The sequence below is a fragment of the Megascapheus bottae genome, unplaced genomic scaffold (genome assembly GCF_031878675.1).
Source record: "Megascapheus bottae isolate mThoBot1 unplaced genomic scaffold, mThoBot2.hap1 HAP1_SCAFFOLD_53, whole genome shotgun sequence".
Taxonomy (NCBI): domain Eukaryota; kingdom Metazoa; phylum Chordata; class Mammalia; order Rodentia; family Geomyidae; genus Megascapheus; species Megascapheus bottae.
This window is the reverse complement of record NW_028327559.1, coordinates 1,335,531-1,351,092: the sequence shown is the minus strand read 5'-3', so window position 1 is coordinate 1,351,092 and position 15,562 is coordinate 1,335,531.

Below are 15,562 nucleotides of genomic sequence, written 5' to 3'. Positions count from 1 at the left end.
ATGCATGTACTCGATACCTACTGTGTACTCTTGGATAAATTGCTTATCCTTTTTGTATCTAAAAACAGCCATATTGCCCCACTATGTGTATATGGGTAAAGCCTTTACAAATAATACTTAATGGCAGAGGAAATTACTCATTAGCAACATTAAAAGAAAAAAATCAGGTACCAATGGCAAATGCAAATCAATGTGATTATGATTTCATAAAAAGAACACATATACTTTGAGTATGTGTATATCTACTTTAAATAAATATATACATATATATGGATGTATGTGTGGGTGTGAAATTAAATGAAAATAATGATGATGATTTCTACATAGTGGGAAGTCAGATGATTTAATTTTTAAATGTACTTTTCATATTTTCTGAATTGCCTACCACAAATAAACACTTGGAAATATTGTTTCCGATTTGCATTTTTATTGCAAAAGTGATCCATGTTCAATGTAGGACATTAAACTTGGCAGGCACTTGGAGCAGCTTGTTATGAATCTTTCCAGATTTTTTTCTATGTCTATCTAAATACACAGGTAGAGGGCATAGATTTCACAGGCCACACACTTAGGAAGTGTGTAAAAGAGGGAGTCTTTATCTTGCTAAAACTGCTTATATTTGATCCTACCCTGAGTCCCCTCTGCACCCAGTAGCAGATGCCCAACTTTAAACATGGGGAGAATACACTCAGACAAATGAGGATTGTTCTCCACCAAAAGAAGGGATTCCTCTGTGGATCTGACCTGTCCCCCCAACCCTGCCACACTGCCCTGCTGAGGTTAGGATATGGTCAGCCCCCTAGGGCTGTGGTCATGTGGAGAGGTGGTGGGACCTTTAAGAGGCAGGCCTAATGGAAGGTATTTAAGTAATTCCCAGTCAGAAGGAATTGATGCTGGGCTCACAAAGTCCTCACCAAAGCAGGTGGCTCAACAAGAGTGAATCAGGAGACAGAAACTCTCTCCAAACTTCCTGCCTCACTTTACCTCTCCCTCTTGCAGATGTCCCACCCACAGAGATGCCATCCCCAAAGGTCTCCATCAGAGGCTGAATCAATGGGCCTACCTAATGTCAGGCAGATGGCTTCTAAAATGATGAGTTAAACCAAACCTCCTTTTATAAAAACATCCAAGTTCAGGGATTTTGCTATCACAACAGAAAATGGTCCAATCCCTAGAACTGTACTTCCTTCTAAGTTGCTTGCACAGTGTTAAGGTGATCATAATATGTTTCTCCCCCATTTTTGGTCTTCAAGATCCATCCTAACTTACAGACTCTAAGAGTTCCAGGTTTTTGAGATCTACCTGCGAATCCGGATCTACTACAAGCTCTGCGTGCTCTCTGCTCAGCTCTGAGACCTCTTCAAGTACAGAAGTCATGAGTCTTCAACCTCAAGGTGCACACTCAGGGTTTCAGGATACCACCCCAAATTTCCTCAGAGAGTGCATTCCCAGACCCTCTCCGCCAACTTCTACTGTTGTAGCTTAGGGAAGTTGTAGGGGTGATCACCTTTAAGAGTCCCGGTGGGGTGTATGCCTCACAAAACTCCATCTAGCTGGGGCCTGAGATCCAGTCTCCACGGCATCCTATGAGACTTCCACAAAACAGAGCTCTTCTCAAAGACCACTTCTACAAAGGAAACGAGAGACCTCAACATTCCAATGATTCTCTATGCTACAGTAGTGTGATTTTCACCTCTCCGGCAGGGGACAACACCAGTGAGCTTCAGTAGATGACTTAAACCTGAGGCCAGGAGTCTTTATTCAGCCTCAGAAACCTTTCCCGTAAACCAGTCTTCCTATTCTAGGATTAAAAACTCTACGATGCCAAAGCTGGAAATAAGCCTTTGACCTGTGATCTCCTGAGCTGACATCTCAAGATGGAAGATGGAAGAGGAGAGTGAGCCACACACAGAACCCAGAAGCTCCCCATTGTCCTCTCAAGACCCCACGTGGCGGATCTGTGATGGAGAAACAGGAGCAAGTGTGCAAGGAAGGGGAGGAATAAAATCTCACAGAGGGGTACCAGCTATCAACAGTAACAAGAACAAAAATCCAGGGGACATGTTGACTGGAATCTGACCAGGAAATTGTGTCCAACCCATGGAAGCCATAAAGGCTAAATTTAGATTTGGCACCTCTTCCTGAAGTACCGATTGTGTGGGGACTGTGCCCTCTCTCTAGACCTCAACAATAACGCTCAGACCATTTTAGGCACATCTGACAAGACCCAGGAAATACTTTCTGCTTATTACAACTTGCTTCATTCCCCTGGGCTTCTTCCCTCTTCCTAGTTTATGTCTTGATTAAAGGCTGTTATTTGTCTATGAATTGTTACTAAGCATAATTTTTAACTAAACATTCCAGAAGAGCAGGAATGAGGACCAGATTTGTTTAGCTCTTCAATTCTCATTTATTTTCACCGCTGTTGTCCAGCATCCATGATGTTGCCAAGTTCACTCTAGTTGTCAGGTTTTTAAATGAATAAATGAACATAAATATGTTAATTTTTAATACTATATAATGTATTTGAGTGTGTGGAATTAAATATATCAGTAGTTTAGCTGGGTGCATTGGGTCACACTGGTAATCCTAGCTACGCAGGAGGCTAAGGATGGGAGGATTGTGGGTGGAAGTCAGTCTGGGAAGGAAAGGTCATGAGACCCTTCTCAACCCCATAGCTGGGTGCAGTGGTAAAAACCTGTCATTTGGCTTTGTGAGAAGCTACTAATGGGAGGATTGCAGTTAGAGGCTATCCATGGCAGGAAAGACCATGAGACTGTCTCAGTGGAAGAACTTGGACATAGTGGCACATATCTGTTATACCAGCTATGACAGATACCCTGAAGTAGACTATTTCTGGTCTAGATGCAGGTCTGGGAAAGAAGTGAGACGGTATCTCAAAAGTAAGTAGTACCAGGTGCCAGTATCTCACGCCTGTGATCCAAGCTACTCTAGAAGAGGAGATCTGAGAATCATAGTTCAAGCAAGCTTGGGCAAGAAAGTCCATGGGTCTCTTATATCTAATTAACCACTAAGAAGGCAAAAGTGTGGCTCCAGAAGTAGAAGTATAGCCTTGAGCAAGAAAGCTCAGGCCTTGAATTTAATCCTGATGACAAACACACACACACACACACACACACTTTTAAAACAAATTTCCTTGAGCCCATGTGGACCGAAACCGAAGCAAGAGGAGGCGGTGGAGCGGCCCGGTGCTGCAGGAGTGGCGGCGGAAGGGTGGATCTCCCCACCCCCCAGGCAAAACAAAGGAAAACTTTACACAGGTTGCGGTTTTCTATCCAACCCGGGCCGCCCGGAGCTTACCCCCCACCCCCGCTCGTCCCCGTGCCCAGGTCCTCCCAGCCCGGCTCAGCGGCCCCCTGAGCCAGGCGGCCCGCGGACCTCCGTCCATTCTCCAGGGCAGAAAGGAGCTGCTCCCCGCGACCCCTGATCGGGCTCGGGGATCCGAATGAAGGTTCAACGCCCCCCCCCCACTCACACACACACATTTCCCACCCAACCTCCCTCCCCCACCCACACGCACACCTCCTCGGGGGCGGGGTGGGCACACGAAGCCCCGGAGGACGCGGGCAGGGACCGGGAAGCCCGGGATGGGGCGGGGACCGCGGCTGCTGCAAGCAGGTAGCGCGGGCAGAAGACACACGCCCGCCGGGCCGGGGGAGGGGAGAAGTTTCTCCCCAACTTCCCGACTCCGGGCCGGTGGAGAGCGGCAATCTCGGAGTCGCCTTCCCGGAGCAGGGCGCAGGGGCCCAGCGCTGCCGGGAGCGGGGTCGGCAGTCCCCGCCCGCGGGGCCGCGCCGGGGTCCTTACCTGCCTTCCGGCCGCGCTCGCACGGGTCCATGTGGCAGCGGCTCTGGCCCGGACGGAGAGGGGGCAGCGGGCGGAGCAGACGCCCGCCGAGGCCCTCCCGCTCTCCACGTTCACCCGGACTACCTCCTAGGCGTGGGGGCGCGAGGCGTGGGGCCCGGGGCGGCAGGCGGCAGGCGGCAGGGAGGACTGCGGAGCCGGCCCGGGACGCCTGACTTCAGGAGGAGAGAATTCCAGGGCTCCCCCACCCCGCGACTTCCAAACCAGGACCCTTCCCCAGGCCACGCCCCTTGCCCCTTCCGCGGGGGCGGGGCGGGGGCGGGGCGGGGCGGGGCTGAGGCTACTTGTGCTTGGTGCCTGCTCACAGGGACTCCTGTGGCAAAAAAACTGGAAGTGGTGCTGAGGCTCAAGTGGTAGAGCTCTAGCCTTGAGAAAGTCCAAGGATAGTGCTCAGGCCCTGAGCTCAAGCCCAGGACTAGCAAAAATAAATAAATAAATAAATAATAAATAAAAATAAATAAATATTAATAGAACTGAAATCCAAGGAGTGTAAATATTAGTAGAATTTCAAAGACCTTGTATGCTCTTTATTTCTAAAGGGAAATGAATTAATACTATAAAAATGTTATGGTAAATACTTGACCTGTGGAAATGATTTTTCTTAATATAGTTGAGGTAATGTATAGAGGGGTTACAGTTACATTCATCAGGTAGTGGGTACATTCTTTTTTTTTTTTTTTTTTTTTTTTGCCAGTCCTGGGCCTTGAGCTCAGGGCCTGAGCACTGTCCTTGGACTTTCTCAAGGCTAAAGCTCTACCACTTGAGCCTCAGCCCCATTTATGTTTTTTTCTATGTTTCTGTGGTACTGAGGGATTGAACCCGGGTCTTTGTGCGTGCTAGGCAAGCACTCTACCAGTAAGCCAAACTCCCAACCCAAGGTGCATTCTTGAACATTGTTACCCCTTCCCATGTTTTTCTCCCACTTTTTCCCCTTGGAAAGAGTTTTTGTTTTTGTCAGTCATGGGGCTTGAACTCAAGACCTGGGTGCTGTTCCTGACTTTTATGCTCAATGCTAGTGCTCTATCACTTTGAGTCACAGCTCCACTTTCATTTTTTGAGTGGTTAATTGAAGATAAGCATCTCACAGATTTTTCTGCCCCCTGGCTTCGAACCATGGTCCTCTAATCTCAACCTCTTGGGTAGCTAGGATTACAGCCATGTGTGTTTGTTCTAATTGAAATAGCCATTGTTTTTTTAAACCTCATCCAGTTTTATTACCATCATTATTACTTTTCATTACTTTATAGGGAGTTTATGTATAATCCAAGCCATTTCAGATGGGGTCCTGAGTTGTGATGATGAATTTGCATAGGTAAATGTCCTTAAACATTTTCAAAACTATGTTTACTAAAGAATTAACTACCATGAATTGAAGATTCAAATGCATGTGCTAGTTTTCACAACTTAGAGAATGCTATTTAAATGACCCAAACGTGCTCATTTTGTCTAAGATTGATTCCGACACATTAAAATAGAAGCAAAGCAAGACACTAAGGGACGGATGTTTTAAAAGCCATACCCTGGACATTTCTGTTTATGAGATGATGAGTTAAAATAAAAGATAGTTCCACTTTTGTTCAAGAAAACATTTAGGTTCTCCTTAAGCCCCTTAGTGATCTTTGTTGTCTAGTTGTGGATTTTATGTGAAAACCTTAAAATTGGGAGTGGGGAGAATAAAACAAAAAAACTTTTATGAAAAGATCCAGAACAAACAACTTCTTTAAGCTTTTCTCTGAAGCTTTATAAGTTCTGTGTAAAAATGCCCAGTGTCATTTCCTTTAAGATGATGTGCTGTTCATCCAAAGAACAAAGCATTTCCTGAGTCTGTGGAGAGTACATAGGACCGGTTTCTAAGTGTTTGTTGTGAGTGCTCAAGAATCTGGGAGATATCTGGGGGTTGTGGGGCAGGCAGAAAATCAAACACTAAAGGTTAAAAGCAAACACTAAATAGAAATTTTATATTAAGTTATGAAGTGGTTAATTACAGAACTCTGCAAGTCACAGCAAGTCATTGATCAATTTCAATGTTTTGATAGGTAAACACGAAGCCTTATTTACATTAAGATGACAAGTTTGAATATACTCATAAGGAGTATATTCATTGTCATAAGCTATGACACTCTGCCACTTGAGCCACAGTGCCATTTCCGGCTATTTCTGAGTATATGGTACTAGGGAATCAAACCCAGGGCTTTGTGCACGCTAGGCAAGCACTCTGCCACTAGGCTATGCTCCCAGCCCACACCCCCCCACCCGTCTTGGTTTTCCCCCCTTCCCTATCAAATTTCAAATATCCAAATACAAATAAATTCAATATATCAGATAACAAAGTGAGATACTATACCAATATGAGATAACCAAGGGACAGCAAATGAAATGAGAGACAACATAGTACATTAAGGACAACAATCATTCATTATATGGCTTTTCTTTCACTATCCTGGAGGTCCTTTCAATTAGCTTCACATTATATGGCCTTATGTATCAAGATTTTGCTCTATTGCAAATCTCTGCTAGTAGAGCCCAAGGTTTCTACTGATTATGACAAATGAGGGAAACCATTGAGCCTAAGTTCCTTTGAGTCTGGCGTACTTCACTTAATATGATTTTTTCTAAGTCTTTCCATTTCCTAACAAATGGGGCGATGTCATTCTTTCTGACAGCAGCATAGAATTCCATTGTGTACAAATACCACAACTTGTTGATCCACTCATCAACTGAGGGACATCTAGGTTGGTTCCATATCTTTGCTATGGTGAATAGTGCTGCAATGAACATTGCTGTGCTAGTGGGTTTAGTATGTCCTTGTTTCTGGGTGGTTGGGTAAATGCCAAGTAGTGGAATTGCTGGGTCATAGGGGAGTTCTATGTTTAGCCTTTTGAGGCACTGCCACACTGCTTTCCATAGTGGTTGAACGAGTTTGCACTCCCTCCAACAGTGTAGCAGTGATCCCTCCTGGCCACATCCCCTCCAGCATCTGTTGTTATTCATTTTCCTGATCCTGGCCATTCTAACTGGAGTGAGGTGGAATCTTAGGTAATGTTATTTCAGGACAGATAACATAACCATTTTTTCTTCTGTCTTGTGAGTTTTATTATTCTAGTTATCTCACATAAGTAAAATTACCCAATATTGATCTCTGTGTGTATGAATGTAGTGTACCTGTATGTGTATGTATATATATATGTATATATATATATATGTATACACATATTAGGGCTTGAACTTAGGGCCTGACTTTTTCACTAAGGCTGGCACTCTACCACTTGAGCTATGGCTCCACTTCTGGCTTTTTAGTGTTTAATTGGAGATAAGAGTCTCACTGTCTAGACTGGCAGAGGAGGAAAGGGAAGTTCTGTAGTAGGAGGAAGGGCAGTGGGCAGACTGGATGCCAGATGGTTTCTGCTTTTGTTTTTGATTGCCAGTCCTGGGCTTCAGCTCAGGGCATGAGTACTGTCCTTGGGCTTTCTCAAAGTCAGAGCTCTACCACTTGAGCCATAGCACCATTTCTGGCTTTTTTTTCTATGTATGTGGGACTGAGGAATCGAACCTGGGTCTTCGTGCATGTTAGGCAAGCACTCTACCACTAGGCCAAACTCCTGGCCCCTACTTCTGGATTTTTGTCTGTGTATGTGATACTGGGGAATCAAACCTGGGTCTTTGTGCATGCTAGGCAAGCACTCTACCACTAAGCTAACCTACTGGCCCCCCATTTTTGCTTTCTAACGGAAGCTCCAGGAACAGTCACCAGTGGTCATATGGATTTTAACTAAGAACACAGGCTTCGGGGCCAGCATTCCATCTCTGTCATTTCTCAGCACTGATCTTTGAGGCCTCAGATTTTCATCTGCAAAATTGGGATTGTTTTCTTTTCCTACTCTTGTTGGACTGCAGTGAAGGTGACCTTGAGCTCCAGTTTTTTTTTAGAACAATAAAAGGCAGGCTACAAGGAAAACTAAGATGGGCTGGATGGCTAGACTACCTCTGTGGTGAATAGATAAGAAAATTACTTGCCTGCAAAGGAGTGCTGAGCCATGCATGGCCAAGGGCTAACATTGAAAACCAGTTAGATGCAGTTAGATTTTTACGGCAGCAGGAGAAGCTAAGGCAAGCTATTAGACAGAGAGGAAGTAGGGCAGAAAACGATATGGCCAGCCAAGTTCAAGTGTTCCCAGGACTGGGACTAAGTGTGTGGACTGTAGGCCACGGTGGAACTGGTAAAATAGGAGTCAGGAAGAACCCCAGCATCAACGAAGCTATGCGTGAAGTGACAAGGGCAGGCTTAGCAGCTATGAGTTATGGCCAGGCAGAGAGAAACCAGATGCATTGTTCTGGGACCCTTAGTTCAGTTTATTCCACACCCCCCACTACCTGGGAATCATGTGCTTCTCCAGTGGTTCCTCGGGGACAATTCTTACAATCAGAGTAACTCCACTGTCATTTGTCTAGACCAGAGGGGAGGAGTGCTCAGGTGGTGGAAGAAGTAAATTCATTTGTAAAATTTCATTAGGTGAGAAAAGGTGTTTCATTGTTCACTATTTTCTTTTGGTTTAGAAACAAACCATTTGAAGGAATGAACTTGAATTTGATAGTGAGAAGACTTATTTGGGTCTTGCAAAATAGTGTGTGTGTGTGTGTGTGTGTGTGTGTGTGTGTGTGTGTATGTGTTGATACAAGGGCCTTGCAGTATCAATTGCTAGGCTTTTCTGCCCATGGCTGGGACTCTACCTCTTGAACCATACAAGCTATTTGTTAGTTAATTATAAAAGAGTCCCAAGGATGTTTTTCTCAGGTAGGCTTTGAACTCAGCTGTGTTTCCCCTCACTTCATGTATCTAGGAGTGCAGGTATGAGGCACTGACACCTGACTGATCCTGCAAAGTCTGGTCCTTCAAAATAGTGAGGTTTGGGCTAAGTCACTTGCCTTCTTGGGGGTCTCTGGACTGGATCTTTGGCTAACATCCATTCTTTCTGGCTTGCAAAGGGATGGAATCAGCAATTTCTCCATAAAGTTCCAGAAAGGTTTTTATATGCCACCTTGTGTTCTAAGTGTATAGTGCTATCAGGAGGCTCAGGCAGGGGGAAGGGCAGCTTTTTATCCATATCTGGGAAAATTCTTTCCAAGGACATGAGGCCCTGATCAGGGTAAGAGTACTCTATTGTTAGAATAAATTGAGGATGAATTAGATATGGCCCCATAGCCAGAATCTCATCATGACAACCAGCCTATCTCATTGACACATATGAATAATTTATGGTGTGCTTAGCTTGTTGGAAAGAAGGTTGAGCATAGTAGCCAAAACTTGCTTGCAATCAGGCTACTTCAATTAGAGTTGGTCTTTCACTTTCAGGGATCTTGAAAATGACTCCATTTTCAGGTTCAGATCTAGCTTATGTTTCCCAGCATAGTTATAAAAGCACTCCAATGTCTGTGCTGCTTATTTAGCAGCACTACTTGTTCGCACAGAGAAGAGGTCAGAGGCACCGCTACAATGATCCACCATGGTTTCTTTTATCTCTCCAGGACTTTAAAAACTAGCAATGTGGGAGAGCCAGGTGTAGGATTCAGAAGGGTTTTCAGAAGAAAAGTGTCTGGAAATAGCCTTGAATTACGAATTACCTACCCTGCGCATACAGGGTGTCAGCAACAACGGCTGTCACAAAACATGAACTAAAGTGATGAAAGAACACAAGCCACAGGGAGTTGTTATTGTTTTGTACTTGTGTTCATTCTTGAACCCTTCAGGATATGGAGGCAAGGTTTCTCCTGGAACTTTACATACCCATTTCCTAGCTTAAATCCTTACTTTTTTTTTCATTTTTTATTGTAATTAGTAAAAGGGTTACATGATATTTGCCAGATAGAAGGTGCATTAATTCACATACATTGATACCCTTTCACAAGTCTTGGTACCCATTTCCCTCCTCCCCCACAGCCCCCAGCCGTCTTGGTTTTCCCCCCTTCCCTATCAAATTTCAAATAACCAAATACAAATAAATTCAATATATCAGATAACAAAGAGAGATACTATACCAATATGAGATAACCAAGGGAAAGCAAAGGAGATGAGAGACAACATAGTACATTAAGGACAACAATCATTCGTTATATGGCTTTTGTTTCACTATCCTGGAGGTCCTTTCAATTAGCTTCATACTATATGGCCTTATGTATCAAGATTTTGCTCTATTGCAGATCTCTGCTAGGAGAGCCCAAGGTTTCTACTGATTATGACGAATGAGGGAAACCATTGAGCCTAAGTTCCTTTGAGTCTGGCTTACTTCACTTAATATGATTTTTTTCTAAGTCTTTCCATTTCCTAACAAATGGGGCGATGTCATTCTTTCTGACAGCAGCATAGAATTCCATTGTGTACAAATACCACAACTTGTTGATCCACTCATCAACTGAGGGACATCATCACTGCTTGTATTTTCCTTGGCAGGCCACGCAAAGGTCTATGACATAGAGTCCGGGAAAGGACCTTCAGATATTGGCCTGTCAGGAAGGTCACGACAACAGTGGGTCCAGCAGTTGAAAGGAAAAGGAGATGTGATACACAACAGTGAAAATTCATTATAGAAACCAGGCGCCAATGAGGAACCACTGTATTAATAGCTTCTCAGGGGCTGAGATGTGGAGACTGAGGTTCCAAGCCATCTCCAGAAGAAAAGTTCCTGACACTCAAAGGTCAAAAGTGGAAGAGTGGCTGAAGTGACAGAGTACCAGCCTGGAGCCAAGAAGCTCAAGGACAGTGCCCAGAACCAGAATGTAAGCCTCACAACTGGCACCAGGAATGAACACAAACATTAACCACTTCATATCTGTCTTCCAAGCTCCACTGGAGGCATAAATAGGAACATCCCAGTACAGAGGTAAGTGTAGATGAGGGGGCATGAAGGGACAGGTGTCCAAGGAATATCATAGGGCCTGCAAATGACATCACCTTTCCAAGCTGAAATGTAGTGTCCCCTAATCCACTGCTGATAGCCACACACTTGAAGGAAATCAAATTTTCCTAACTCCATCAGACAGACAGGATTCAGCCAGGCCTCAATGCTCAGGGCCCTGTGAGGACCGGCTTGTGATTGTACACTGAGAGACTCTGTGTCAGGGGCCAGAACATATTGGGCTGAGCCTCAGTGCTTTCCTGTTTGCAGCTTGGGACATGGTGGAGTTTAGCCCTGAGGCCTGTCCACTGGGCATCCCATACAATCTTTATGGTTCCTCAAATTTCCATTGCCCTGTTCTTTCTCTTTAAAGTCACCAGCTTAGAACATTGGAAATTGTGGTTAAAGGGATACAGGACTGGGCACCAGGAGGCACAGAGCCCATCTGTATCTCCTCTAAGGTGGTGTGGCTGCTGCACCCAGGTCTACCTGGGGAGAGTAGTATTGAACAGTTGCTAGAACAGTGAATGGATGAGTTCATGCTCAGGACTAGCAAGTGGTGAGAAAAGGGGTCATCTGGGGAGGGTGTGTCAGAAGGAAGGGCTCAACTGAAGGGACCTCCACAGATGACCTCACTTCCTTCACAGTGGAACTTGGAACCTTGGTATCCCGGCACCCACAGTCAACACAAGCCCCCAACTGCTTACTTGTGTGGCCAGCAGACGTTCAGGAGATTTTGCCCGATTTTTCTCAAATGGGAGAGGCTCAGGTCCCATAGAAGAGCGCAGAGGGTGCTTGGCCCACGTGTGCCCAAACAAGGCCAGGCCTGCCAGTGGACACTTCTGGAGATGTTGTTACTGGACCCAACAGGTGACATGGGGAGGTTCAGGGCAGTGAGAGTCTGGGGAGCTGAACATATGGAAATTTCCTGGTCATTAACGGCTCTCCTCTCCGTGTGTGTGTGTGTGTGTGTGTGTACTTGTGTGTATGTGTGGTTAATAATTCTTTAAGTAATTCACCTGACCCTATGTTTGCCTATTCCATGTGCCTTTTTTTTTAGCATAGAGCTATTAAGTATGCTTTGTCAATAGTCACGTGCATGCATACTAAATGAATGACAAACAAAAATCAGAGATGTGTACTCATATTCGTTGACTCTCTGGCTAATCCACACTCGTGTAAACATGTGATGACACACTACTCAGGAGGAAGCTTAAGGAGTATGCTTTGTCTCAAAAGGGAAGGCCAGGTGAAAGTCATCCTAAGGGAAAACAAACATTGCCAGGGGTAAGTTCTTTTGGCTAGAGTCCCCTCAGCTTTCCTGTCTCAGGTTAGTACTATACTGCATGAGACATACATTCCTATGGCACTTGGTGGATACTTGGACATGTAACTCTCACAGAATTTCCACCTCAGGCTGCCTTTGAATCTCCTTGAGATCTCAGACTCCATAGTAGCTAGAGTGCAGGCATAAGCCGCTGTCACTGAGCCTGTTTCTTTCTCTTTTTTTAAATTAATTTATTTATTATACATTCATTCATTTACTTACTTATCCTGACACCCAAAGTACGTATTTTTTATATTTTTATTGTAATTAATAAAAGGGTTACAAGATATTTGCCAGATAGAAGGTGCATTAATTTACATACATTGATACCCTTTCACATGTCTAAGTACCCATTACCCTCCCCCCCGCCCCGTCTTGGTTTTCTCCCTTTCTCTATCAAATTTCAAATAACCAAATACAAATAAATTCAATATGTCAGAAAACAAAGTGAGATACTGTAACAATATGAGATGCCCAAGGGACAGCAAAGGAGATGAGAGACAACATAGTACATTAAGGACAACAATCATTCATTATATGAGCCTCTTCCTTTCATCTTAGAAAAGGAATGAATCAAAGCAGGGCAGGACAGATGACTTTTGGATTGTTTGTTTGCTTGTTTTTGTTATGCATTGAACCCGAGACCTTATTCTTAAGATAGACAACCCCACGAGCCTGTAAACCTTAATCACTGTTCTTTTTTCAATAACTGGACTCCTCATTAGTACATTGTTGAGTATGGAGGATATTCAATGGGATAGGGGTACCTTGCTCCAATCCTCCTTATGAATGGTGGTTATCCCATAGGCATGTGGTTCAAGAGACCCGAGGTCACCCACCCACACAGGACTGCAGCCTCTCAGAAAATGTCACTGGAATTGCAGAGAATATACACTGGACCTACAACACATGGTATTCCATTTAAATGCACAGGGCAGGGAATGTGGCCTAGGGGTAGAATGCTTGCCAGGCATGCACAAATCCCTAGGTTCAACTCCACAGTACAACAGAAACAGGAAAACCTGCAAAGAGGTGCTGAGAAACAAGAGGTAGAGCCTTGGCCAGAATCTCTAGGAAACACTAAACCCCAAATAACTACTCCAGAAAAGCAGGCAGTGACCCTGTGGCTCAAACGCTAGAGCTCTAAACATAGGAAAAAATAAAGTTTAAGGACAGCTCCCAAGCATGTATTTAAAGATATCCAGACTGATAAAAGAAAAAAATTATATTTGGCAATTCAGTCTAGGCTTCTGACACCTACATATATCCATAGAAGAGAGAGATGCACAAATATATAAGTATATATAAGTGTGTGTGTGTGTGTGTGTGTGTGTGTGTGTGTGTGTGCTCAAGAAACTCAAGGGTATGATGTAACATAGTGGAGATAGAAAGCAGCTGCTCTATGTAGTCGAGAGTTCCAGTATCCCTAGATCTAATGACTCTCCTCAGTGTGTAGGCCCTTCCACTGTTAAAGAAGCTTCATTCTTGTACAGATGTTCCATGTCTTATGATGTCCTGTAATGCTGACTTCTATGCAGTCCAATAATTGCTAGAAAAGTGATTTCACTGCAGAAAATGGACAAACATATTTCTGAATTCAAATAATGCCAATGGGGCTAATAGGCCTCAAAGGAGTATGTCACCAGATGACCATGAAACTCACATTCAAGAAGCTGCACACAGAACATTCTCCAACAATGATCCACTGCCAGGATACACAAATAGCCTAAAAGAATACCAAACATGCACATCATTGCTCATATCTGGCTGAATGTGGGGTTTGTATGAGGCTACACCATAAAATAGACTTCTGATTCAAACCAGTGGAAAGAGACAATGAAAGACACTGCATATTCATGAAGGGAATGATCTAAGGGGAAAACACCCAAGAAGAGGTAAATAAACATTGATGCACAAACCAATGAATCAACTATGTACACTTTATTTTATTTTTATTTTTTTTGCCAGTCCTGGGCTTGAGCTCAGGGCCTGAGCACTGTCCTTGGACTTTCTCAAGGCTGGAGTTCTGCCACTTGAGCCTCAGCACCACTTCTGGCTTTTTTTTCTATGTATGTGGTACCGAGTAATCGAACCCGGGTCCTCCTGCATGCTAGGCAAGCACTCAACCACTAGGCCAAACTCCCGGCCCATCAACTATGTACACTTTAAAACAGTGTCTTAAGGCTAACCAAAGATGATGGCTCCGTTCAACAATAGATGTTAACAATCTACTCTCAGCAAAGTAAAGGATAACCCAACTAAATCATCTGTGAAGACCACGTTGAAACATATGACAAAACTATTACCCAATATACTTATCAGTTTGCCATATATATATAAATACATAGCTATATACTGATGTATACATGGGTTAAACAATAGGTATATATACGTACTCAGAAACATATCTCTATGAAAGACACTGTATAGAAAAACATATTTTTCTTGTGGGGTTTTGCTGATTCTGTTTTCTTATTTCTTTCTGTACATTTGTTTTCGTGTGTATCTTGGGTAGGAACATAGAACTCAGGACAAAAGTGTGAAAATGTCCATCAGTGATGTTCAATAGACATTGTATTGAAAGACATCTACACAAGTCACATGTAGAAACAGAAGCAGGAAACTGATAGTTTGCGGAAGGATTGACACTGGAGAAAAGGAAAAGAACTCAACACATGTCCTATGTAACTAACCATTCTACGCATCTGTGAAAATAATGTAACTTCTTTACATAGTGATAAAAAATACAGTGAGAGCCTGGTTGGTGCTCGTGGGAGGCTGAGATCAGAGGATCACTGTGCCTGTGCAGAAAAGTCCCCATGAAGTGTTCCTGCCACATAGCCACTGAAAACTCCACAAGTAGACATGGGGCTTGAAGCTGCAATACTCTAGCTTTGAGCAAAAAGAGCTCTAGAACAACGTCCAGGTCCTGAGTACAAATTCCTAAAGACAGGAAGGGAAAGGTTGGAGACCTTGATAATGCTCAGGTGCTCATGGGATCCAAGCTATGTGACCGCAGCTGGGAGAGCCTGCGGGCTGCATGGGGTCCTCTGCAAGCTGGCCGCCAGCAGGAAGGAGGGGCCCAGTCCTCCACCTCACTCCTGAGGGCAGATGTGCATTCAGTCTCTCAGGCCCCTGCCAAACGCTCTAGGAATAAGTGGGAGAATGTGGGGGGAGCGATGAAGGCACCAGGAAGACAGCAGAAGCACACGTGTGTCCAGGAGCAGGTAGGAAAGAGGTCCCTGTGGCTGGAGAGACATGACAGAACACACTTCCCAGACCAGGAAATGGCCACACAGGTCCATACTGAAATACAGTGTTCCTCAAACCCACTCTTGACAGCCACAAAATGAGGATGTCAAACTTCCCTTGGCTCACACTCACGCATGCTCTACCCAGGTGTCAGTCCTCCAGTCCCAGTAAGGAAGGGGTTGTGCCCTGTGTAGACAACAACTGTGTA